Here is a 27,179-nt window from a genome sequence, read left to right as displayed (position 1 = left end):
CACCCACTTGTTGTCATGTCTTAATTAGATTATGAACTCTTCAGGGTCGGAACTGTTTTGCTCTATGGCTTGGGGCCCAGATCCTGTTTGAGGCTCTTGGGCACTCCCATAATAAAGTGTAATATAACCTCACTATCGGAAGCCTTCTTGGAACGGACCTTTCTGTGTGTTACAAGTGTAGTCTTAATACTCAAAGTCCTAATCAAATCTGGGACTCTTTGCACTGACCTTAGACACTGACAAGTATTGGTAGTAACTAGCCTTGATGCCCCGTAGGACTTGTTCCCAGCTGCTGCTAGAAATGACATAATGAAAGGCCCCCTGGCTGATAGCTGCCTCAGATGCCACCTTTAAGGTAGATGCCCGCTGGAACAGCATGTATGTGAAACCGTGAACAATGAAATTAAATGGTCCACATCTCATGGCTTCACTGAGATTACAGGGTTTATACTGAATCGTAGAAGAATAGTTATGGAAGCTAGCTACTGTGCCTGGCAGGATGTCTTCCTGTGGGTCCCCAGAGCGATTGGCTAAATCAAGAAAGGCTCAAATGGATTTAGAATTTATTTTTAAAAAGCCTCTTTCCAGGCTGACCAACAATATACTTAAGTTTCATTCCAGAGCAGATGTGTGATCCTTCCTGACTTGGATTAAATTTGTCAGCTTTCAGGGGTTGTGGGACTTCTGCTACTTGCCCACTCCACCCTCTGAACACACTGCTCTGAATTGGGAAAGCCAGGGCTGGCACTTTCTGGCTCTGGGAGCACTCAAACACAGTGAACCAAGCTGGATTTCCCTGGCAATGGGCTGTTGTGCAGATATGTAGAAGGAGTTGAGTACCTGGAAGCCCAGTGTCCTGTTCTCTGATCATGCAGTTAAAGCCACCCAGCTGTGCAGGAGTGATTGGCTTCCCAGCTGTGCCTCACATGCTGGGGAGCCCCGCTGCTTGGTTTCCATCCTTTGTGCCTGAGGCCCCAGCTGCACACAAACTTGCCTTAAAATAACTCAAATCAGCTTTAATTCACACCTTTAGTTATAGCGGTGCAAGTCCCTGTGTGGACGTTCGATTTGGGAATAAGTGTCCCATTCTGGTTTAGTTTAAGGAAAGTCCCCTGGAATGCTGTCAGTATGTCTTTGGTATGTGGAAAGCATGAATCGTGAACCAGCCACTTTAACTTAAAGGAGTTTGAGAAAAGTTGCACGGAACTTTCTAAAAGCTCCCACTTTAACATTAATTTGGACTCTTACCAAGTAATATTTCATTGACATTTCTAGGGATTTTCAGTACTTCAGTATTTTTACTCACTGTGCTGTAAATTTGGGTGATATGCACAAGATACATTCATTCAATATAAAGAGGATGGGACCATTCCTTTAAATGAGAAACTGAACCCGTAGAGGCATTACTGCACCTCTAATGTTAAATGGGAAAAAACGAGCAATAACATACATGCTGTGAAATCAAGCTTTGAAAAGTTAGGAAATTCCAGGACATTACATACTCTTACAGTGGTCCCTTCTTCCTTGACAGATCTGCTCCAGGTTTGTGTTCAGTATCATAACTGCTTGCTTTAGTGATGAATAAGTCCTTGCACCTCTAGTTAAGGTGAGGAGAAGGATTCCATTGTGGTAGGCCCATCAGCAGAATTGTTGAAGTCTGTTTGTAGAATGGAACTCTACCTTCACAACTGTGCAGCCACAGTGTCTTGGGAGCAAAACAAGGCTGAATTTGACCTGATGAATTTTTTATGGTGATGATGCATGAGCTGGAAGGAGCCCACCTTTCTTTGAACATCCCAGATGGATTTTGTGGTGCTGATAGTTATGGGGAAAAAACCCTTTTGTCTTTAGATACTGATCCTGTCTGATCCAGAGTCTTTGGGGAACAATCAGTAGGGAACCCAATGGTGCTATCTTTAGCAAATCTCTTGTGAGTTCTTCTGCATTGTTAATTGAAATCCCCCTCCGCCCTCATGCATGTGTTGGAAAGTTATAGGCTCATGAAAACATGGTTGGAAGACAAATGGTGCCATAACTAACTACAGCAGCAGAATCTTAAAATAGGGGCTCCTTAGGTGCTAGCCGCAGCCACCCTCTGCTTGACCAGGTGACTGCGGGTCCCACGCATGTAGTGCGACCACCAGGCTGCTTGGATCCAGGTGGAGGCACCTCAATTTAGACAGATCAGCAGCCTCCTTCATTCTGCGCAAGGGATAGATCTTCTGTTCACAGGGCAGTTTGCCAGCGTGACCTTTTGCCAAAGGTCTGAGTAGCTTTGTCCTAAAAACATAGTGCAGTGTGGAGAAATGGCTCCAGCCCTAGCTCTGGTGGCGGTGCTGTGCTTGGTCAGCAGCTGCTCTCACAGCCCTGTGAAGCTGAGCTTCGTAATGCATCAGTTACAGGACTTCATTCCAGAAAAGGAAATAGGAAGGCTGAATTCAGTCTGGCTCTGTTGCAACTCAGTCTTGTGCTTCCTGAATGTTTGCACTCTCGGAGGCTGTTGTATTGCACGATGGGGGTCTGAAAACTGGGCGTTGGTTTATTCCAGCTGGAATATCTTTATTTCTTAATATGCATATTAGGCTGCCTAATAAATACTCATAGTATTGCATGACTAAATCAGATGTATTGACTCTAAAGAGGACCTGCCTTTAAATTTCCAGTGACACTTTCCGTTTGAATAAGATGGCCTGAGCACAACTCTGGGAGTGTTGATTGAGTCCGGATTGTCCTTTTAAGGAACATATTGATGCTCTTGTGAGTGAGGGAAGCTCCAGACTGGGAGTACTGTGAAGTGGTCCAGTTGCTTGCATGGAAACAATATCCTTTGTAACTTGTCCTGTTTGCCTTGGTTTGACTATGGTTGTCTTTTAGCCCCAGATAAAAAATAAAATGTTCCAAACCAACATCTCATCATTGTCCGCTGTTGGTTCTCCTTTGTGACTACTGCTTTTAAGCACCTCTCATCCACCGAAGACCTGAATACACTTAGAGTTATTTTTCTCCAGGTCTGTTAAATTGTATTTCTCCAGGATGACTCATTTGTTTGATGCCTTTGTGTTCTCCATCCTTCTTTGTCTTTGCTGCCCTTCTAACTTGGTATCCCCGGCAACTTAATTGACATGCTCTGATGTACTTATGCCTTCTTCCAGGTCATTAATGACATGCTAAATAAAACTGAGCCTAACACCAATCCCTGCAACGCCCCACCTGCTAGATGTGCCTTGCAATTCAGTACCACTTCACCCTTTAGCCAGTTTTCAATCATGATGAGTATTCAGATCTAAACAAATCTGAGTTATATTGGTCAATAAGAGAGTCTGAGATTACCAAATGCTTGCCTAAGCTTGTCTTGCTCACCAACAAAAGTTGGTCCAATAAGATATTACCTTACCCATCTTTGTCTCTGCCTAAAAGCCAGACATTTTCCCATGTGTTGTGTCTCCAACTGCTAACTTTGTATTCTAAATGGATCGAAGATTGGTCTGAATTACTGTTGTAATTAAGGGGCAAAGAGTCCTGTGACACCTTATAGCCTAACAGGTGTATTGGAGCATAAGCTTTTGTGGGTGAATACCCACTTCATCCGATGAATGTAGTGGAAAATTAATTGTAATTGTAATTAAGATTGGTTTCGAACAAGGGTTTGAGATTGAGTGAGTGACATTTTACGCTGCAGCAGTTCTGCTATCTGTTTTCATACCGTATCTGTTACGGTGGCATCTGCTGTTTTCTGGCATGTCTCGCGAGCATACGTAAACGAACCGTGACTGCTTGCTAGGTTCTTAGGTGCCGTACGTATTTGTGGTTGTATTAGTGAAATCTTGCTGCTGCTTGTCCTGGGACCTGGCTAAAATGGAGCTCAGCTGATCATCTTAATTTATAAACCGATTCGATGAGTTATGGCTGTTACCACCTTTTCGGGGATACCGCTTCTCTGCAACCTCCTCTTCTGTCAAGTTTCCTGTCTGCCGAAGGAGTGGGTGGCTGGGCAGCAATAATCATAGGCAGCTGCTGGAGTGGATTAAGTTTTTGCTCAAGTCTGGGCTGCTCGCACTGTGTTTTTCTCCGCGTGTGGAATGTTCCCTGTTTGTATGTGCTCTAGTAGGCTTTGTCTACTCCTAGCTTTTTAATTTATTATTTATATCCCTCTGGTGCCTGGGAGCCCTCGTCATGGATCAGGACCCCAGTGTGCTAGGCGCTGTACAGACAGAACAAAGAGAGAGTCCCTGCCCCAGGAGCCTCACGGCCTAAGAAAACAGGGGACAGACTTATGAAGAAAAACCAGCGAGGGAGTACCAGGAAACACAGAGGTGACATTGGTCAGCATGATAGGCAGGTGGTGGTATCAGCACACCAGCAGCCTGGGGTGTGTTTTTTTTGGTTTTTTTTTCAGGTAGGTATCAGGCAAAGGAGGTGTGGAGGAGGGACCAGACCCGGACAATGAGGTGGCTTTGCAGATGTGTATGGGGAGCTCCTCCCGAGCTGGAGGGCAGCATGGCGGTGCTTGTTTGAAAATGTAACAAATGGGTAATGGTGGCTGATCAGAGGCGAGAGTCGAATGAGAGATGGTAGGTGGGGATAGACCTGTCAGGGCCTGGAAAGTGAAGACAAGTAGTTGGTTTATGCAGTAGAGGAGGGGGAGCCAGGGAAGGGGTGCAAAGAGAGGGGGGCATGGTCAAAGGGACTGGCTAGGAACAGGATTTTGGCAGCGACATTCTGAACGGATGCGAGTGGAGCGAGATGGCCTCGAGGCCAGAGGGAAGGGTGCTGCAGGAACAGAGGTGCCAGGTGAGAGCCTGGACACAAGTTCTAGCTGTGTGGCTGTGTCTTGGAGACATGCCCAAGAGTCCACGTGATTTAGACACAGCGTGGGTGTGAGGACCTAGCGTGTTGACGAAAATGCCCCCCCTACATCAGCCCTGCCAGCCTCCCTCCCTTGGTTTTTGTACTACTCCGAATTCCAGCTTGTGACCGTTTGTTTAATTGGCTGCCCCTCCCCCACTGGCTGGGTCGCAAGTGGGTGTGGTTAGACAGCGCAGGGCAATAGAAGGGGAAATGATGTGTTATTTGGGGGTGCTGTCCTCTGCTGTAGGGGAGGCAGGCCATTGTGAAAGGGCTGTGGGTGGACTGAAGAGTGCTGGATCTCTCTGACAATATGGTCTTGCCTTATTTATTTGAATCCCCCCCCGATGCTACAGTAGATTTCTGCCAGCAGAATGCAGTGTTCCAGGTGCCATCACGTGGCGCTACACAGAGAATCTATTAATTGCCGGCTCCATGATGTGATCACCCTCCACAGATGAAGCCTGAAATTATATTGGCCTTTTTGCCACCCTGTTGCCTTGCAAACCTCCTGTAAGACTAGACCAAAGACTGAGTGCTTATGGTGTTCTCTGCTAGACACTTCCCCAAATTTGATGCCCTGCCTATTATGGCTTCTTTGTATTTTTAACCAGTTTTCAGTCCACCTGGTAGCATTCCTAGCTACACAATTCTGAATTTTTCAATATCTGATTTTGAGACAATATCAAAAGCGCTGTTAAAATTCATGTGTGTATATTACAGCTACTGAGTTCCTGTCAGCCATTTGCTTTTCACTTCTTTCTAAAATCAATCACATTTGATTGACAAGTGCTCTTTATAACCTGCAGTCATGCTGCCTATTGCTCATAGTTCTGTGACTCCATTTTTTTCTCTTAATACCTTGTTCCATTGGATTAGTTGGAGTAGAGGCAGGATTTCCAGGGCCATAATTTCCAGGATAATGCACTTCTTAAAAAATGGTTCTGCGTTTGTTTTTTTTGCCTGTCTCTTGGAATTCCCGTTTCCAGTGGTGGTTCAAAGATAGGTGCAGCAAAGTCCCTCGGTTCCTGAGTGCATGTCACTCAGATCAGCTGACTTCTATTTTTACAAGATCTTTCTTACCCATGTTCAAAGATCTTTTCTGTATTTTTTTATGCTTTTTAAAAAGCAGTTCAGTCATTTTTGAGTAATCCATTAATTCTGCCTCCCGCACTTATTAACGAACCTACTTTCTTCCTACTGCCACTTGCCCTTTGTTCTGAAAGCCCTTCATATTCTCTTTGACACTACTGACTTACTGCTTTTCCCCCCTGCTCCTGTCTTTCCCTGCAAGCCTCAGTGAATGAGTCTTCTTGTCTGATGATGTCTCTGCTTTTCCATTTTCAGGACAGGTTTGCGAGTGTCCCCAGATCTTTGAGTCAGTTCCTTGTGGAGCCGCACTGGCCAAATTTTATTCCTTGCATTCTTTTTCAGAGGCTCTGTGATTTGTTGTGCTTTCAGGGGTTCCTAGAATTTTCTTTTGCTATACTCGTGAATTTCCATGTTTCCTCCCATTTCACTTGGATATTTTCTGAATTGCCCCAAATGTGCTTTTCTGAAAGGTCATACCTTGATGGTTGCTGCTTTGACGCTCTCACCCTTTATTGCACCGTAGATCCTGGTTCCAACCGTTGCAGTTTTTCTCATCTGCTCGTTCTCTGCCCCTCAGAAGCTGAGTCCGGGTAGCTACTTTAGTTGAAATCCCAACTTTCCAGAACATAATGTATGTGCCTAGAGTAAATCCTGTAATTTAGGAATTTTCTTCCTGATACCTGTTAAGTCGTATCCCATTGCTGGGGGATTTTCTGTAGTTTTAGATTACTGTGGGAGCTGGTCCAAGAAGCTTTCATTTCCCTCTCCTGGAGACGTGTAGCAAATACCCATATTCATGTCTTCTGTTCCTGTTCCTTGTATCCTTTCCTGTAGAATGTCACCACCACACTCTTACTCTTCAAATTGTAACTAGCTAGCATGGTGGCTTGATGGAAATCATTTTGAATCTGTTTTTGCAATTTGTACTCTTTCCTGAAGAGAGGTTGATTCTCATTGGTTGGGAACCATTAAAACATGTTGATTTGCAACTAAATAGAGCCTCTAGGCTACATTTGGGATTTAAGGCCCTCACCTGGGAGGTAGGAGATGTGGATTCACATCTGCTGTCTGTCCAGAGGCTGCTCAAGGCAATCTGAGACCCTAGGCAAAATTTCAGCATGCCACGCCCCCTCCTCATAGGCCTAGCTTGGCAGGTTTGTCCCAGCTGCCCCTCCATCATGGCCCCTATAACTAGGGCGGCCTCTGTCTGATTCAGAGGAGATATTTGAACCCATATCTCCTGGGTGAGTGCCTTAACCACCAAGCTAGACAGTCATTCTCACACCGTCTCTCTGACCCAATGAATATTTAAATATTTACACAAAGTGGAACAACTTCAGCGGGAGAAACTGAGAGCAGACCATCCCAGAATAGCTATAGCTGGGTGGTTAGGATGCTCCCTTGGGAGTGGGAACCTCTGACTTCAAGTCCCTGTTCAGAGTGGGGGTTCAAACCTGGGTCTCCTACATCCCAGGCAAATGCCCTAATCCCTGGCTGTAAAGCCACTTCCCTCCCCTCCGCCCCCCAAGCTGGCCCAACGTGGACTTTTCCTGTTTGCTGGAACCAAACAGAATATTTTCCCAGTTGGTTTTTGGCTTGCTGGCCAATCCTGGGACTTGTCCTGGCTGCATTGGGGTTTTAAAAGCATATTTAGAATTTGTTAGCAAAGCACCTTTTCCCATAGTCTATTTAAGGCCATAAATGGTCCAGTTGTATTCACTTTTCATGCTTTGACATGTTAGCTCATTAAGACATCATGCTTTTGCCCGTGGAAACAGTGGCGCCATCATTTAGCAACAGGTGCCACATCACAGTCTGTTAGCTCTCTAGCTTTCCAGAGGCAGAGCTCTGTTTTCACGTCCTTCTGTGCTCTTTTGTGCTGGGAAAAGTGGAATCCACCTGCTGAGTCATACAAATAAGAACTGTGCTGAGTGTACTTGTTAAAATTCCCTCAAAGAACAGCAATGGATTTGGGGGCCGCTGGTGGAGAAATGTGACTTCCTTCAGATCTGGGGGGAGGAGAAGGGGGAAATGTTGAAATTAAAACAACTTGTGCGTTAGCTATGCTGGTCCAATCCCTGTAGTATGCTGCACTTATCTCTATAAAAGTGCTTCTCCTGGGGAGAGTAGCTATCCCAGCGTGATGACGACGTCCAGAGTAGGAATTGTACTGGCAGAACTATTTCAGCTTTAAAAACTTGCAGCCCTGCCTGAAATGTCTATATGGAGACAAATCGGTGTAGACCGAGCCTTACAGCTTTATTAGACACACGCTGAATGATGAATTTTTATTGAATGAGAGAAGACAGTATATAAGCTCCATCACCTCTTTCCCCGCACCCTTTGGATGTTACCTTGGAATACCAGCTGTTCAGGGCAGGTGCGCTCTTCCTCTATCTGGACACCATCTAGCATGTCGAGTGTCAACAGAATACAAATATCTGATCTGTACTGGATGGGTTTATGATGTGGGAATTGTTATGATGGTATTACAGTAGGACCTAGAGGCCCCAGCTGAGATCAGGACCCCAGGGGTGCTGGATAGTGCACCTCTATCCTTGCCCTGAAGAGCTTACAGTGTAGATGGATAAGCCGAGGAATGGTGCAGGAAACAGAGACACAAAAGAAATGAAGTGACTTGCTCAAGGTCCCATAGCAGGCCAATGGCAGAGAACCCATGTGTCCTGATTCCCAGTCCACTGGACCCTCCCTACCTTTCCTTGGTTGAGTGTATGGCCTTTATGTGTTGGCTGTTCTGTGTCTTGCTTTTGAAGTGCTTGGGATTTGTAAATGATGTAATAAGAAAGTCTATTGTCCTTTAGTGACCTCAGTGTGTTGGGAATTTCTGGGGGGCGGGGTTTGTGTGTGTGGAGATTACATTTCTTCTTGTGAAAGCAAGTGGAAGTATAGTTCTAAGGCTGGGATTTTCTAATGTACCGAAGGGTGTTAGGCACCCACTGCCCAGTGACTTTCAATAGGTGTTGGCCATCTTACTACCTTAAGGGTCTGGGGTTCCCACCACAAAACTTTCAATACCTAGGACGGCTGGATCGCAATATTATTAATGTGAAGACGTGGAGGATACTGGCCAAGCTGCCAGGCTGCTGAGGAGCCCCATCTCATTCAGTGTCCACCTGACCAAGTACACACGTGCTGTATAGCTAGGTTAGCCAGGCACCCTGCCTGTGCTCCAAATGCTGCTGAGAAGTCCTCGGTCGTGACAGGCTGTTAGCCCCTACATTAGAACTTGGTTGGCTCGCTTGGTTTCACAGCCAGTGCCTAACCCCCGGGACACTGCCTACCAACCAAGTTACTGAACCTCTGTGCCTTAACTGCAATCCCTTTGAAAAGCTGGCCCATAAGAATGCTTATCCAAGGGATGTCAGCGTTCTCTCCACCTGACCGCTGGCCCAATGATGGGTGGCTTTGTCTGAGTCACTGTGATATTGGGGCAGGGCCTGGGACACCTGCTTCCCATCAGGCTCATTTGCCGCCTCTTGAAATTGAGCATGTGCATTTGCCCCTTTGATCTATAGGGGAATTTTGGTGGGGAATTTTACCAGATCCTGGTATTTTACTTTCACTTGTGAAAAGTAACCCTGACTGGTTTGGGGAGACAGGCTGTCTTCCTCGTCTGGGGCTGCCTTTATTTCTCCTCTGGTTTTCGCTAACAGAATTGTAAACTGTTTTAGAAAACTAGGCACCTCTTGTCCTTGAAAACTGTTTCTTGCATGTGAGCCAGTGTAAAAAGGATTTTATGGTTTTATGTGACAATTTGTGTGGCCATCTGCCCAGTTACTATTAAATTGCTTGTAAAAATGTCAAAAGGGGCCGTTTTAAAATGTTAACGTAAAAGCACTTGTTCAGTTTGATGGATTTTCAGGGCTCTGGTCCAGCCCTCAGTGAGCTAGAACCGTGAAAGGCTGAAGACATGCTGATTTTTTTCCTTTCCCTTATTAAAAGGGAGATGAAAACCAAGCCCTCCTTAGTCGCATTGTGGCTAAAAGGTTCTCGTTGGGAAGGCTTTCCACTTTCCCGAATAAACCATGTAACATGGCAGTGCTGGAGTGAGAAACCTGGGTTTGACAGTGCCCGAAATGCAGGACTCTGCTAACTGAGCTCAAGGCACATCTGTTTATCTGCCCGAGAAGGACCTTTGTTTTCTCTAAGCTTCAACCATCCAAAAGGCCGTGGCACATTCACCTTGTGTCCAATCCTGATGCAACTGCAGACAATGGCAAAAAACCTCCTATTGACATCAATAGAAGTAGGATTGGGGTCCCAAATCATACAAAAATTAATGACTTTGCTTAATTACAACCCATTTCCCCAAAGACAGGCATGGCCAATGAGTTTTCAAGGAGACTTAGCCGAATGAAATGTTTAGAGGGCAGGAACTGTGTTTGAGCTAGGAGGAAACCAACAGTTAAATCAGTTTAAAAAATTACCCTGCGTGTTAAAGACCTGTTACGCATCTAGTTTCTTTCAGCTGTGTCTGAAAAAAACGTGTTAATCTTTGCCTTCAGAGCAAATCTGATAGCTTAAAGCCGAACAAAGTTTCTAAGCCACAATGATAGGAAAGTTAAATTAGGGCTTTTGAGTTCCTAACTCCATGAGGTATGCTGGGAAATCCCACGCTGGGAAATCCCACACCGTTCACCAGCCTCCTGAGCTGAGATCAGACACCCCCGCCCACAGCCGGCTGATGCTCAGTTTCCTGGACCAATACAACCCAGGTGGTTTGGAGCAGAGCACACTCAGTCTCTGCTCAGAACCAAACAGTGCCGCTAGAATGTACCTTGCCTGCATGAGGTGAGCAAATACACACAGCACTGCTGCTGTTCCCTGTCGTGTCTCTTCACCTGCATCCCTTGCACTGTCTGCTTCTAGCTAGCTCTGCTGCACCCCGCTCTTAGGAATGCAAATGAGCCACTCTGCAAGGGTTTATCTGAACTAAACCGAGGTAATCTGTGCTGAAAATGCTCATGTAGTTTGTGGAGTCAGTGTGCTACAATTAATTGCACTTTTATCGCCTACTGTGGAGTCCTCTTTCAAAGTCAACTTACTTTGCTCTGAAGTGAGTTAGTCCAGGCGGTTGTTCTTGTGCATCGAATACTGCTGCAGACTACTTTGGCACTTGTCCAGTGGCTATCCCACACTGCTTTGCAGATGACTGTTACTGACCTGGTTATGTGTGTGCCCTCCCTTGCTCTGGAGGCAAGTGGACTGGACGGCCCCTACCCCCACTTATCCACTGGCCCCTGGATTCCAGTTTATCACACTTGCTGCGACATTACTCCAGAAGTCCTGCATCTTGCGGCTGGGAGCGCTGCTGAGACCCTGGGTCTCTTTGCTGTCTGGGGAGGAGCGTTGGTGCAGGAAACGCTTGTGGCCAGCCCCTGGAATAAAGACCTTTAAGTGCACATTGCTAGGCACAGTGCTAAAGTCTCTTTCTTAGAAGCCAGCGGCTCCTATTCAAAGGTCACTAACGCAATAACAGTGGCCAAAATCCTCAAACCTGGAGGCCTAAGTGAGGCTCAAAATAAACAAGGCCTGACTTTCAAAATGCTCAGTTCCCCATCCCCATGCCCAGTTCGAGTGACCACCTTTTCAAAAGGCAAAAGTAGGACACAGGCAGGAGCCCTGTGAGTAGCCCCTGGCCCGTGTCCCCACCCCCAAGGGCAGATGGAGGGCCTGGGGCTCCCCACAGCACTGCGGGGTCCCTACGTGGCTCTTAGCATGGCCCAGCTCCGGCTTGGCCAAGGGTGGGGTTTTTGGGGGGAAGAGGAGCGGGGCGGAGTCTCATGGCAAGGGGGGCTGGGCCCACTTCAGCCTCCCCTCCCCCCCAAAAGAGCCTGGCACCACCCCGAGCCTCTGGCAGGCTTGGAGCGGTGCTGCAGGGAATCCGGGATACTTGCTGTTCCGGAGTCATTCAGCCCGGGACCAGGACTTGTACTCTGCATTTCAGGACTGTCCTGCCCAATTCGGGATGAGTGGTCATCCTACTCCCAGGGATGAAACAGAGTTGGCCTCTTGCAAATTTCCTGCTTCCCAGAAATAAATTTCCTTCCAGGGGAAATTCTGAGTACAGAGGGCAGGGCCCAACTTACTCCCTGCCAGACACTGCAGGTTTGTCCAGGTCACCCAAAGCAAAAAGTACTATCCAGTAAAAGAGAGAGAGAGAGAACCCCCTCCCACCACCACCAGACACACACTGATAGTGGCTCCATTTCGTGTCCTGGGAACCTAAGAGGACAGCTGGGCAGTTATAGACATGACATTTACAGACAGCCTTCCAATTCCAAACTTGCCAGCTATTTTTCATCTGCACAGCACCCCCAGCAGGGTGTGTCACCGGATCCCCAGCTACTTTGGGACAGCCAGCTGGCGCCGAATACAGCAGCTGGCCTCCTAAACACCAGCTCAGCCAGAGAGCCCATTACAGCTGTGCTCCTGGATCTGCACTGGCTGAGGACTGGTTTGCAGGTAGAGTGAGGTGCTGGTTTGGACCTGCCAAGCCGAGTGTTTTTTGTCCTAGCTGCCCGAGCGACCTACCTCACTTCCTCTGCAGTGCCACAATGGTGACCATCAGACCTGCTTGCCCCAACATCTCCGCACTGGCCCATTTAAATACAGCCTTCCCATAGTGAGAGAGGTGCTGCACAATGGGGAAGCCATACATATAGGGTGCTTGCTGCAGGCTCCTGAAAAATATACCAAATACAATGAGAGGACAGCAAGTGTTCGCCTTGGGTCACCTAAAAAGGGGAAGGAGTTAAGAGTTTCCAGAGCATGTCTGGCCTTTGATGTAGTCTGGCCCACTTCCAAGGCTTTTTGTTCTTCAGAAGCATTTGTAGGAGCCCAGGAGAGAAATCACCCCTGCAAGAGAGGACTGAACGGCATCCAGAAAGGGGGCAACTCCGCTAGAGGTTGGGAAACAGCCACGACACTCCACCTCTCCTCAGCTGGACACCAGAAATCGTGTGGTTCCAGGCTCGAAATGGCCCTCGGGGGCGGGACACGGAAGTGATGGAGGGAGAAGCGTGGACACACAAAGGAAGTTTGGAATGTGATGTTTTGGAAAGCTCACTTCACTCCCTTCTCAGACAGCTTGTTTCATTTGTCTAACCATTTCACCATCAGGGGTTATTAGCAGCCGTTCTCCGAGACAAACGGGCCAAGCACAGACCTGCTACTCAATAAGCGGTTTCTTTGATGCTGACGCATAGGCAAGTGTTGTAAGAAACGGCTCGGCCACTCAAGAACCAGAGCATGAGGCACCAAAAGGGAGATAACCCGTCTCTTCTACCACACTCTGTCCATCTATTTAGACTGTAAACGCATCTGGACTGGGGCTGCCTCCCACTGTGTGTATGTACCACGTCCAACGCAACAGCCCTCGCAGTGTCACTGCAATGCTTAGAGCACCATGAAGGGGAGGGAATGATGATCTGGCAGAGGCTGTGGGGGGTGCTCTCAGCCACCGGGCCCCACAAACGCCTTGTGAATAGAGGGTTGGGGAAGGACTGTGGACAGGAAAGGGATTCAACTGCAAGTTAGGATGTTTGACGTTGCTAGCTAAGGGCTGTTTTTCCTGTGTTGTATTGATTCAATGATAACAAAGGGCCCTGGGCTCAAGGGAGAGTGGAAGAAGGTGATCGCTGGGTGCCCCCCCCAGCCACATAGCACCAGCAAGCAGTTGTAAATTTAATCTCTACACGGGGACAGGATGGTTCAATCGACAGCTTTTTGCAGTGTGTTTGGTGATGCACATTGTATGAGGCCCCCCGGATAGCGTGCCCATGGGACAGCCTGTCCTCTGTCAACGCGTACCCTTGTGTTAGCACAACCGCGGTTTTTCTGGGCACTGAGGACGTGGCATTCGCCGAGGCTATCCCGTGTTCCTTTGCGTTGCTACCGGGCAGTGAACGTTCTGGGATTTTCCTGGCTGTGCCCTGTGGCATGCAGAGTGGAAGGCATGCTTTTTAAAGAATTCCATGCTTCATCTGTCGCTGCCCCGTGCTTCCTTCAGGGACGGGCTAGCACCATCTTCAAATGGTAGGTGGCCCACATAGACCCAGCATGCTGCTCAGGCTGCATCCTGCACTCGGAGCTGGACAAGTTCGGCTCAGGACTCGGCCAGCTGCACTGCGGAGCAGACGATGTGGTGGTGGCAGCAGCAGCAGCTCCTCCCAAAGCAGGAGGATCTTCAGTGGCAGTGGAGCTGGGGCCCAGGCAAGGGAGATGCCAAGTCACTGACAGTAGAGGGCAGTTCCCAGAGCAGCTTCTTAGGGCGCAGCGCCATTTCTGGGCTTGGAAAGCCAGAGCAGACTGGGCTGGGGGGGAGAAGGATTTTTCTGCAGACTTGGGATGACCAGCAGTGGCAAGGGAATTTCAGGATGGCGACGACATATTCGTGGGATCAACACTGCCCTCTGAAAGCTGGCACCCCCAATGCTACTGGTCCATAGCCAACCAATTTGGTGTGGGAAGATTGACCGTTGGGGCCACTGTCATGCAGGCATGTGGTGCCAGGAACAAGGGACTGCTGCACCAGGGTGCAAAGCTGAGTAATGTCCAGGATGTTATTGATGGCTTTGCACACAGTGGGTTCCCAAATTGTACTGGGGCAACTGATGGAATCCATGTGCCTATTCTTCCCCCCACCCCCATCAGGGCTCAGAATTCACAAAAAAAGGGGTATTTCTCCAAGGCTTGTCACCCACCGTGGCAGGTTTACACGACACAAAGGTTGGTGGTCTGGAAGGGTCCACACAATGCTAGGATCTTTCAGAATTCAGGTTGGTTTAAATTCATGGAGAAAGGACCGCTGCCCCCAGGAACGCTCTGGACATCAATCGTTATCTTGGGATACCCGGCTTATCCTCTGCTTCTCTAGTTAACGAAGCCATTCACAGGCCACTTGGACAGAACTATTTCACAATCGCCTCCATAGCGGCTGCGCGGCCAGTGGAGTGCGCACTTGGCCATTTGCAGAGGAGACGATGCTGATGGTGGAATAGGTTGGAGGCAGCAGGGAAAAAAAACCAAACATACCAAAAATTTCAGCAGCATGTTCCATTTTGCAAAAAGGTTTTGAAAGTAAAGGTGAACGCCCTAATGATGGGTGGCAGGCCGAGCCATCCGAGCAGCCAACATGGCACCCAAAGCAAAACGCAAAACAGTCTGGTCAGCAATTCCTGATGCTTGTTTTGAATCTCAGGCTTGAAATAGTGCATCTGTACATCCAGCTGTTAGGCAGTGAGGAGGGGGACAGCGGGGGGGCTCTGTAGTTCAGTGTTTATATGGGTGGTGGATGTGCAACATTCTGGCAACCCGTGTGTGTGTGTTTGTAAAGCCTTCTCAATTGGTGCAAACGTAATGATTTTCTACATAAAATGAACTGTCAACTCCTTAGGAAGGATATTTTAAAATGTTTTTATTTTGCTTTAGCTCCCTTGCAAATACGTTGAAAGTGCAGAGAAAACAAGATCGTGCTGCATCCCAGCCATGGCCCTTTGTGGATGTCTGCCTAGCAATGTGCACTTAAAGGTCTATCTTCCAGTGGCTGGCCACAAGAGCTTCCTGCACCAACGCTCTGGGGGGTGGGGACACGGGCCAGGGGCTGCTCGCAGCCTGCCTGTGTCCTACTTTTTGCCTTTTGAAAAGGTGGTCACTCGAACTGGGCATGGGGACGGGGAACTGAGCATTTTGAAAGTCAGGCCTTGTTTATTTTGAGCCTCACTTAGGCCTCCAGGTTTGAGGATTTTGGCCACTGTTATTGCGTTAGTAACCTTTGAATGGGAGCCATTAGCCTCTACGAAGGAGATTCTAGTCTGTTTTAGGACTTGCAGAGTTTCTTGCCCTCTGCGTTGGCTAGCAGAGCTTGTTTTGCTAGACTAATGGCTCCTGGATCTGGGGTCACTCACTGTGTTGCTTAAACAGGATCGGGTCTCGTTCCATATAAATGTGCTGTTTGCGTCTCGCTGTTTGTAATCTGCATCAAGAGGAAAACAAAGATGAGTTTGAGAGACCAATCTAGAGGGTCAGATTACTGGAGCAAGGACTCCTGGGTATGAGGGACAGAACTGGTTATTACATTCCCACTCCCTCTACAGGGACTGCTGGCGAGGTATTGGATGGATGCTATGGTATAGGGCAGGATGGATGTCTGGGCAGAGGGGTGACACCTAACTCAAGCTGGGAGTTCATCCAGCTAGAGGCAGCCGAATTGCTACACTGTCTGTCTGCTGTCGCTTGCTGCTCCTACGTCGAACTCAATGGAAGGAGGAGAGTCTTGTTAGAATAGTAGAACTGTCGGCCTGGAAGGGATCTCGAATTCACCAAGTCCAGCCCCCTGCGCTGAGGCAGGACCAAGTAAAGCTAGACCATCCCTGACATATATTTATCCAACCTCTTCTTAAAAACCACAACCTCCCTTGGAAGCCTGTTCCAGAGCTTAGCTACCCTGAGGGCATGTCTACACTACGAAATTAGGTCGAATTTATAGAAGTCGGTTTTTTAGAAATTTGTTTTATATATTCGAGTGTGTGTGTCCCCACAGAAAATGCTCTAAGTGCATTAAGTGCATTCACTCGGCGGAGTGCTTCCACAGTACCGAGGCAAGCATCGACTTCCGGAGTGTTGCACTGTGGGTGGCTATCCCACAGTTCCCGCAGTCTCCGCTGCCCATTGGAATTCTGGGTTGAGATCCCAATGCCTGATGGGGCTAAAACATTGTCGCGGGTGGTTCTGGGTACATATCGTCAGGCCCCCGTTCCCTCCCTCCCTCTGTGAAAGCAGCAGCAGACAATCGTTTTGCGCCTTTTTTCTTGAGTTACCTGTGTAGACGCCATACCACGGCAAGCATGGAACCTGCTCAGTTAACCGTTACCGTATGTCTCCTGGGTGCTGGCAGACATAGTACTGCATTTCTACACAGCAGCAGCAACCCCTTGCCTTGTGGCAGCAGACGGTGCAATAGGACTGGTAGCCGTCATCGTCATGTCCGAGGTGCTCCTGGCAACCATGAGATGTGGATGGCTTGCAGTCCTTCTGCACCGTCTGCTGCCAGCCAAAGATGTAAAAGATAGATGGAGTGGATCAAAACAAGAAATAAACCAGATTTGTTTTGTACTCATTTGCTTTCCCCCCTCCCCCGTCTAGGGGACTCATTCCTCTAGGTCACACTGCAGTCACTCACAGAGAAGGTGCAGCGAGGTAAATCTAGCCATGTATCAATCAGAGGCCAGACCAACCTGCTTGTTCCACTAAGAACAATTACTTAAGTGCACCATTTCTCCGTGAAGTCCTGCCTGAAATACTCATTGATGTAAAGCCACCCTCTTTGTTGATTTTAATTCCCTGTAAGCCATGTCGTCAGTCACCCCTCCCTCCGTCAGAGCAATGGCAGACAATCGTTCCGCGCCTTTTTTCTGTGCTGACGCCATACTACAGCAAGCATGGAGGCCGCTCAGCTGACTTTGGCAATTAGGAGCACATTAAACACCACACACATTATTCAGCAGTATATGCAGCACCAGAACCTGGCAGAGCAATACCGGGCGAGGAGGCGACGTCAGCGCGGTCACGTGAGTGATCAGGACATGGACACAGATTTCTCTGAAAGCATGGGCCCTGCTAATGCATGCATCATGGTGCTAATGGGGCAGGTTCATGCTGTGGAACGCCGATTCTGGGCTCAGGAAACAAGCACAGACTGGTGGGACCGCATAGTGTTGCAGGTCTGGGACGATTCCCAGTGGCTGTGAAACTTTCGCATGCGTAAGGGCACTTTCATGGAACTTTGTGACTTGCTTTCCCCTGCCCTGAAGTGCATGAATACCAAGATGAGAGCAGCCCTCACAGTTGAGAAGCGAGTGGCGATAGCCCTGTGGAAGCTTGCAACGCCAGACAGCTACCGGTCAGTTGGGAATCAATTTGGAGTGGGCAGATCTACTGTGGGGGCTGCTGTGATGCAAGTAGCCCACGCAATCAAAGATCTGCTGATATCAAGGGTAGTGACCCTGGGAAATGTGCAGGTCATAGTGGATGGCTTTGCTGCAATGGGATTCCCTAACTGTGGTGGGGCCATAGACGGAACCCATATCCCTATCTTGGCACCGGAGCACCAAGCCGGCGAGTACATAAACCGCAAGGGGCACTTTTCAGTAGTGCTGCAAGCACTGGTGGATCACAAGGGACGTTTCACCAACATCAACGTGGGATGGCCGGGAAAGGTACATGACGCTTGCATCTTCAGGAACTCTGGTCTGTTTCAAAAACTGCAGGAAGGGACTTTATTCCCAGACCAGAAAATAACTGTTGGGGATGTTGAAATGCCTATATGTATCCTTGGGGACCCAGCCTACCCCTTAATGCCATGGCTCATGAAGCCGTACACAGGCAGCCTGGACAGTAGTCAGGAGCTGTTCAACTACAGGCTGAGGAAGTGCAGAATGGTGGTAGAATGTGCATTTGGATGTTTAAAGGCGCGCTGGCGCAGTTTACTGACTCACTTAGACCTCAGCAAAACCAATATTCCCACTGTTATTACTGCTTGCTGTGCGCTCCACAATATCTGTGAGAGTAAGGGGGAGACGTTTATGGCGGGGTGGGAGGTTGAGGCAAATCCCCTGGCTGCTGGTTACGCGCAGCCAGACACCAGGGCGGTTAGAAGAGCACAGGAGGGCGCGGTACGCATCAGAGAAGCTTTGAAAACCAGTTTCATGACTGGCCAGGCTACGGTGTGAAAGTTCTGTTGGTTTCTCCTTGATGAAACCCCCCGCCCCTTGGTTCACTCTACTTCCCTGTAAGCTAAACACCCTCCCCTCCTCCCTTCGATCACTGCTTGCAGAGGCAATAAAGTAATTGTTGCTTCACATTCATACATTCTTTATTCATTCATCACACAAACAGGGGCATGACTACCAAGGTAGCCCAGAAGGGGTGGTGGAGGAGGGAAGGAAAATGCCACACAGCACTTTAAAAGTTTACAACTTTAAAATTTATTGAATGCCAGCCTTCTGTTTTTGGGCAATCCTCTGTGGTGGAGTGACTGGTTGGCCGGAGGCCGCCCCCCACCGCATTCTTGGGCATCTGGGTGTGGAGGCTATGGAGCTTGGGGAGGAGGGCGGTTGGTTACACAGGGGCTGTAGTGGCAGTCTGTGCTCCAGCTGCCTTTGCTGCAGCTCAGCCATACACTGGAGCATACTGGTTTGATCCTCCAGCAGCCTCAGCATTGAATCCCGCCTCCTCTCATCATGCTGCCGCCACATTTGAGCTTCAGCCCTCTCATCAGCCTGCCACCTCTCCTCCCGGTCATTTTGTGCTTTCCTGCACTCTGACATTATTTGCCTCCACGCATTCGTCTGTGCTCTGTCAGTGTGGGAGGACAGCATGAGCTCAGAACATTTCATCACGAGTGCGTTTTTTTTTTCCTTTCTAATCTTCACTAGCCTCTGGGAAGGAGAAGATCCTGTGATAGTTGAAACACCTGCAGCTGGTGGAGAAAAAAAAAGGGACTGGTATTTAAAAAGACACATTTTATAAAACAGTGGCTACACTTTCAGGGTAAACCTTGCTGTTAACATTACATACATAGCACATGTGCTTTCGTTACAAGGTCGCATTTTGCCTCCCGCCACCGTGTGGCTACCCCCTCAACCCTCCCCCCTCCCCGTGGCTAACAGCAGGGAACATTTCTGTTCAGCCACAGACAAACAGCCCAGCAGGAACAGGCACCTCTGAGTGTCCCTGAAGAAAAGCACCCTATTTCAACCAGGTGACCATGAATGGTATCTCACTCTCCTGAGGATAACACAGAGAGATAAAGAACGGATGTTGTTTGACCGCCAGCAAACATACACTGCAATGCTTTGTTGTACAATGATTCCTGAGTACGTGTTACTGGCCTGGAGTGGTAAAGTGTCCTACCATGGAGGATGCAATAAGGCTGCCCTCCCCAGAAACCTTTTGCAAAGGATTTGGGAGTACATCCAGGAGAGCAGCGAATGCCAGGGCAAATTAATCCTTTCACATGCTTGCTTTTAAACCATGTATAGTATTTTAAAAGGTACACTCACCGGAGGTCCCTTCTCTGCCTGCCGGGTCCAGGAGGCAGCCTTGGGTGGGTTCGGGGGGTACTGGCTCCAGGTCCAGGGTGAGAAACAGTTCCTGGCTGTCGGGGAAAACCGGTTTCTCCGATTGCTTGCTGTGAGCTATCTACAACCTCCTCCTCCTCATCATCATTCATCATCATCATCTTCTTCGTCCCCAAAACCTGCTTCCATGTTGCCTCCATCTCTATTGAAGGAGTCAAACAACACGGCTGGGGTAGTGGTGGCTGAACCCCCTAAAAAGGCATGCAGCTCATCATAGAAGTGGCATGTTTGGGGCTCTGACCCGGAGCGGCTGTTCGCCTCTCTGGTTTTCTGGTAGGCTTGCCTCAGCTCCTTAAGTTTCACGCGACATTGCTTTGGGTCCCTGTTATGGCCTCTGTCCTTCATGCCCTGGGAGATTTTGACAAAGGTTTTGGCATTTTGAAAACTGGAACGGAGTTCTGATAGCACGGATTCCTCTCCCCAAACAGCGATCAGATCCCGTACCTCCCGTTCGGTCCGTGCTGGAGCTCTTTTGCGATTCTGGGACTCCATCACGGTCACCTCTGCTGATGAGCTCTGCATGGTCACCTGCAGCTTGCCACGCTGGTAAAAAATGAGATTCAAAAGTTCGCGGTTCTTTTCCTGTCTACCTGGCCAGTGCATCTGAGTTGAGAGTGCTGTCCAGAGCGGTCACAATGGAGCACTCTGGGATAGCTCCCGGAGGCCAATACCGTTGAATTGTATCCACAGTACCCCAAATTCGACCTGGCAAAGCCGATCTAAGCGCTAATCCACTTGTCAGGGGTGGAGTAAGGAAATCGATTTTAAGAGCACTTTAAGTTGAAATAAAGGGCTTAATCGTGTAGACGGGTGCAGGTTTACATCGATTTAACGCTGCTAAATTCGACCTAAAGTCCTAGTGTAGACCAGGGCTGAGAATTAGAAAGTGTTTGCTAATATCACACCTAACTCTCCCTTGCTGCAGATCAAACCCATTACTACTTGTCCTACCTTCCGTGGACATGGAGAACAATTGATCACTATCCTCTTTATAACAGCCCTTCGCATAACTGAAGACTGGTATCAGGTCCCCAGTAGTCGTCTCTTCTCAAGACTACACATGCCAGTTGTTTTTAACCTTCTCTCGTAGGTCAGGTTTTCTTAAGCTTTGGTCGTTTTGTTGCTCTCCTCTGGCCTCTCTCTCCAGTTTGTCCACATCTTTCCTAAAACATGATGCCCAGATATGGAAGCAGTACCCTAGCTGACGCCTTACCAGTGCAGGATAGAGCAGAACAGTTACCTCCTGTGTCTTACACGCGACAGTCCTGTTAACACACCCTGGAATATTAACCTTTTTTGCAACTGCATCACAATGTTGTCTCGTTCAATTTGTGATCCGCTACACTCCCCAGATCATTTTCAGCAGTACTCCTGCTTAGCTAGCTAGTCCCCAGTTTGGAGCTGTGCATTTGATTTTTTCCTTCCTAAATGAAGTACTTTGCATTTCTCTTTACTGAATTTCATCTTAGATTTCAGACCAATTTTCCAATTTGTTCAAGGTAGCTTTGATTTCTAATCCTGTCTTCTAAAGTGTTTGCAACGCCTGCCCACTTGGTGTCCTTTGCAAACTTTATAAGCATACTCTTCACTCTGTTATCCAAGTCATGAATGAAAATACTGAATGATACCGGACCCAGCACTGACCCCTGAGGGCTCCCACTAGATAGGCCCTCCCAGCTTGACATTGATAACTACTCTCTGAGTAAGGGTCTTTCAGCCAGTTGTGCACTCACCTTATAATAACTTCATCTAGACCACATTTCCCTAGTTTGCTTATGAGACTATCATGTGGGACTGTATTAAACACTTTAGTAAAATCAAGCTATATGGCATCTTCTGCTCCTGCCCCCTGTCCACTATGCCAGTAATTTAAGACTTCAGACCTGTTACGTTTTTTCCCCTACTCTGTCTGCTGAAGAGACCTCCTCTTAATCTTTCCAAGCCTGTACCCACTGCTGTAGCATCACCTACAAAGTGTGTGTGTGTGCTTTATTAAGTAATATACTGACACCTGCAAGCATTTGTCTGTTCTGATCCTATTTCCTGCCTGGTATATGTCACGTGCCCCTCATTTAGATCATAAGCTCCTGGAGGGAGAGATCAGTGTTTGTTTTTGGTGAAGCTCCTAGTAAACTTGTAGGTGCTATTGAAAATAAATGAAAGGGGAGTTGGGGAAGAGGACTGGACTCCACTAGCCCACCAAGCCCTGCTAGAAAGAAATCCTCAAAAGGAGGAGCCCAACGGGGTCCTAATTTCTTGCTGATGTGGATGCCAAATCAAAACAGGAAAACTTGCTGGCTTGGTTGTTGTGGCCATTGCATTGTACAGTAGGCGCAGACCCAGAGAATGATGTCCAGTAGTTGGGATGCATAGTGATATTTGAGAATGGTAATACAAATAGAACATAAAAGCCGACCAGGTGTTCCTGGAAATGCCATGTCCCTGAGTCATGATATAAAATATAGCAAGCTGTGGAATAATCTCCTGGGGAAAGGATGGCACTTGACAAAATGCTTGAAAAGGACATATGTTGGAGAAGTTTTTTGATAGTAGAAGGCTCAGTAACAGACAAAGGCATTGCAAGAGTCAATGGGTGGAAGCTGAAGCTAGACAAATTCAGAGTGGAATTAAGGCTGACAGTTTAAACAGTGGTGGTAATTAATCATTTGGAATAAACCAGGGGTATGGTGGATTCTCTCTCACTGGAAGGCTTCAGCTCGAGAGTGGATGTGTGTCAAAAAGCCAGAGGTTATGGGCTTAATTCAGGAATCACTGGGTGAAATTCTCTGGCCTGTTATGCAGCTGGTCAGTCTAGATGATCACATCGGCCCCTTCTTGCCCTAAAATACATGGTTGGAAGCAACTGTGTGCTGACTCTTGAGAGATGATCTCCTAATAGGTCTTAGTACTGCATGATCTTCGCATAGGTCTCTTCCATCTTCAGCATCCAAGCAGGCAGGTTTAAGAAAATGAATGTGATCGGGATTTTTAGTTTCTTGGCCAAAACGTAGCTAAGGCACCTATGACCCTCATGCTCTTATGTGAGCCTAATACAGTGTTGTCCATAGAGAAATCTGCAGAAAATTGCAAGCCTCGGCAGTGTAAAAGAAACTCCCGAGTAAATACAAAGCCTGCTGTCCTCACTGTATTCTTAATTTTCACATGCAATTCAGTAAATACCTACCTTTGTCAGATTTCCATGGAGCTGAGCTGCAGAATTGCCAGGGTGCCACAGAATTTAAGTCCAACTTGCCACAGCGGGTGGGGGGCCGCAATTGCTTTGACTCAAGTGAGCACGTATTCAGGGGCGAAAAAATGTCATGCCAAAGAGGATCTCAGAGTAACAGCCGTGTTAGTCTGTATTCGCAAAAAGAAAAGGAGTACTTGTGGCACCTTAGAGACTAACCAATTTATTTGAGCATGAGCTTTCGTGAGCTACAGCTCACTTCATCGGATGCATACCGTGGAAACTGCAGAAGACATAATATACACAGAGACCATGAAACAATACCTCCTCCCACCCCACTCTCCTGCTGGTAATAGCTTATCTAAAGTGATCATCAAGTTGGGCCATTTCCAGCACAAATCCAGGTTTTCTCACCCCCCCCCCCCCACACACACAAACTCACTCTCCTGCTGGTAATAGCTTATCCAAAGTGACCACTCTCCTCACAATGTGTATGAAAATCAAGGTGGGCCATTTCCAGCACAAATCCAGGTTTTCTCACCCCCCCCCCCCACACACACAAAGAGGATCTGTTCTGCCTGCTCTTGCTCCACCTGAAGCATGGAGCTCCCCTAAAAAGGTCTTGCTGGATAGGTAGCTGATGACAGCTTTCAGCAGGAACTCTGCAAAAGCAAAAATAACGGCCAGAAAATCCAGTGTAGATCTTTCTAAAATAACCCCAGCCTTGCTCAACAGCTGAGACTGCAGAGGCTGTTTCTTCCCCTGGCTGGTCTAACTAAACAGTTTTGAAGCAGAGAAATTGATTACAATTGCAATCTTGCTGGGGTTCAGTGCTTATTTGTAGGGTATTGCAAACAGAGCAGTGCAGCCACATCTGTTCCATCCATATTTCAAAACTTGCCTTCTTGTAGGAAAGGCATTTTGCAATCTGTCGCTCAAGGAGACTTGTATTCCTGCAGGTTCTCAGCTGTAAAGTTCCTGCGTGGAGAGAGGCCAGAGCTGGGGTTGGTATAGAATGGGTTGGGGCATTATGTGGGGGGGCAAGGCTGTTCTAGCAGTAGGGGGTACAAATGCAGGCCCTTGGGAAAAGTCCAGTGGTCCAGGTTTATCTGTAGCATTCTGTGTAACCACTACAAGAGGTTTGAGAATTTAGTGGGAGTCATTGAAGTAGCTTTACTGCTATCTGCTAATATCACAATCTGGAGCTTCACAGACTGGGTCTTGCAGTCTGACTGGGGCTTAAACCTGGCCAAAAGGAACTGGTTTAAGTTTCAAGCTTTGAGGGTCGCTATAAACAAGGAGTTAAAAAAAATGCTTTTAAAGACTGTGCACGTTTTTTGTTCTTTCTTGGGCTTGGGGAAAATACAGGCAGCTACCTGCTCTCTGGCCGGTTACATACGCTATAAACTGGGGAAGTCTTACTCCAGTTAATAATAATACAATCCTACATATTTCTTGCCCCTTCCATTCTGAAGGATCCCAAAGCACTTTACCAGTTCCCGTCAGAGGAGTCACTTCCCTGATCACAAAAGTGTAGCTGTTTCTGTGGTGGAATGCCCCAGTGGTTTGACTGCATACAACACTATGCATGCTGCTCTGAAACTGTGATTTTGTCCAGAACACACATCTCAAATACTCCCCTCCTCCGACACTCATACAGCTGTGAAAGGTGCTACGGGATTGTTCGTGACCACAGATTTAAACATCCACACCACAGCACCTTCCATAGCATGGTTCTCCCAATGCTCTGCAGGGGCTTTGGCTCAGTACTGACTCAGAGAGCCCCCCTCCTGCCCCCACTTTCTGCAGTTGCCTCCCTGTTCCTTGGAGATCTCCGCTCCATATATTGACCCTTCTTAATCTTACTTGGTTTGTGTGGTCCTGCGGCAGGCAGGTGGGATAACCAGGGATAAGCAGCTGTCAGCCAGGTGCTGGAAAGGCTTTTTCTGTCTGGATTCTTTGTATGCCGCGTGGTGGTCTCTGGTGACATGGATGTGCTGGGTTGCCGTGGCAACCAACATCCTTTCCCTCAGGCACCACATCCTTGTTACTGAGTGTCCTCTCAGCTGTGCCGTTCATCACGTTTGCATTGGGGCTGGGTTAGACCCCGGCAAGGCAGCTCTCTGGCCATGCTGGAATAGGTCACTAACGTGTGGGGGTGGTGAGCATGCACCGTGTTTATAAAGACAAGTAGGAGTCTGTTGTTCTTTGCCATCCTTTTAGTGCGTGCAGGTTAGCTAGAGCCACTGGCCTCCCTTCAGCACCTGCTGAATGTGAGCTCTCCAAGGTTACCAAGTTGGGCAGCAGTGTCGGTTGAGGTGTTTGAAGTGTGTGTGTTGTAGTTTGTCCACGTGGAGCGATTTAAGTCAAGGGGGTCTAAATCGTTGCTTTAAATCAGATTATCAATGTTGAGAAATGCAAAGTAACACACTGGAAAACATAATCCCAACTATACATACAAAATGATGGGGTCTAAATTAGCTGTTACTGCTCAAGAAACAGATCTTGAGTCATGGTGGATAGTGCTCTGAAAACATCTGCTCAGTGTGCAGCGGCAGTCAAAAAAGCGAATAGAATTGTTAGGAACCATTAGGAAAGGGATAGAGAATAAAATAGAAAATATCATAATGCAACTATATAAATCCATGGTACACTCACAGCTTGAATATTGTGTGCAGCTCTGCTCGCTCCATCTCAAAAAAAGAAAGTGTGTTAGACATGAAAAAGTTACAGAGAAGGGCAACAAAAACGATTAAGGGGACAGAACAGCTTCCACATGAGGCGAGATGAAAAAGACTAGGACTATTTAGTTTGGAAAAGAGAAAACAAGGAGAGGATATGGTAGAGGTCTATAAAATCATGACTGGGATGGAGAAAGTGAATAGGGAAGTGTTCTTTATCCCCTCACATAACACAAGAACCAGGGGTCACCCAGTAAAATTAATAGGCCCCAGGTGTAAACAAATAAAAGGAAATACATCTTCAACCAACGCATAGTCAGCCTGTGAAACTCACTGCTAGGGGATGCTGTGAAGGCCAAAACTGTAACTGGATTGAGAAAACAATTAGATAAATTAATGGAGGTTAGGCCCATCAGTGGCTATTAGCCAAGATGGTTGGGGATGTGAGCTCATGTGCCAGGTGTCACTGAGTCTCTGACTGCCAGATGCTGGGACTGGACGATGGGATGGATCACTTGATAATTGCCCTCTTTTCTTCATTCTCTCTGAAGCACCTGGCATTGGCCACTGTTGGAAGACAGGACACTGGGCTAGATGGACCATTGGTCTGTCCCAATATGGTCATTCTTTTATTCTTTTTAAAACTAAATGTGAAAATGTGTACTGTTGAAACCTTAGATTAAAATGTATAATAAGTAAATGATAAATACCACTTTTGTAAATTGTGGTAAGAGATCTTACTGGAACTTCACAGACTTCTACATGCAAAAAGCAAACTGTTGAAACGATCCTGCTGCTCTGATTCTGCAGCCTCTTAACCAGGTGCATAATTCATGTGACCAGCACTGGAGTGAAGCGTGTGCAGAAGTGTTTGTAGCATCAGGGGCTAAAATTGTATTTTTTATTAACTTTTCTTTTAGTGGCCTTAAAACCTTTGTCACTTCCAAACAAAACTACTTCAGGGTTAACTGTGAAAAGTTAGGTTGATTTTTCAATACATATAAAAAGTTCCTAATAACTTTATTAATCCTCAGGCCAAAAGTTTCCAAAATGAGAGCCTCAGTTAGGCACCTAAGGGTGGGATTTTCAAAAGTATGTAGGTGACTTAAGAACACAAGTCTCAAACTGCAATCCCCTGTGCCGTGTAGCATGGGCAAAGCATTTCAGCTTTCCTGATCTGTGGAAGTTCAGTATATGGGAAGGTTGGTTGCA

General features: G+C 47.6%; 1 protein-coding gene and 1 long non-coding RNA gene across 5 annotated transcripts in view; one reads left to right on the top strand and one right to left on the bottom strand.

Moving 5' to 3' along the window:
• Nucleotides 1–27,179, top strand: part of LOC125633282 (phosphofurin acidic cluster sorting protein 2) — a 115,928-nt gene that overhangs the window by 5,328 nt on the left and 83,421 nt on the right. The gene's annotated exons all lie outside the window — the stretch shown is intronic.
• Nucleotides 18,921–25,361, bottom strand: LOC125633289 (uncharacterized). 2 transcript variants are annotated; one of them, XR_007355561.2, is made up of 4 exons: nt 25,153–25,361; nt 23,284–23,456; nt 20,022–20,241; nt 18,921–19,438 (listed from the first exon to the last, which is right to left on the bottom strand). It is a non-coding gene; the product is annotated as an uncharacterized LOC125633289 (long non-coding RNA). The 2 variants fall into 2 exon arrangements; XR_007355560.2 differs by lacking the exon at nt 20,022–20,241 and having other exon boundaries at nt 25,153–25,357.

The sequence above is a fragment of the Caretta caretta genome, chromosome 3, assembly GCF_965140235.1.
Source record: "Caretta caretta isolate rCarCar2 chromosome 3, rCarCar1.hap1, whole genome shotgun sequence".
In the NCBI taxonomy this organism is placed as follows: Eukaryota; Metazoa; Chordata; order Testudines; family Cheloniidae; genus Caretta; species Caretta caretta.
This window is presented reverse-complemented; position numbering and strand designations above follow the sequence as displayed.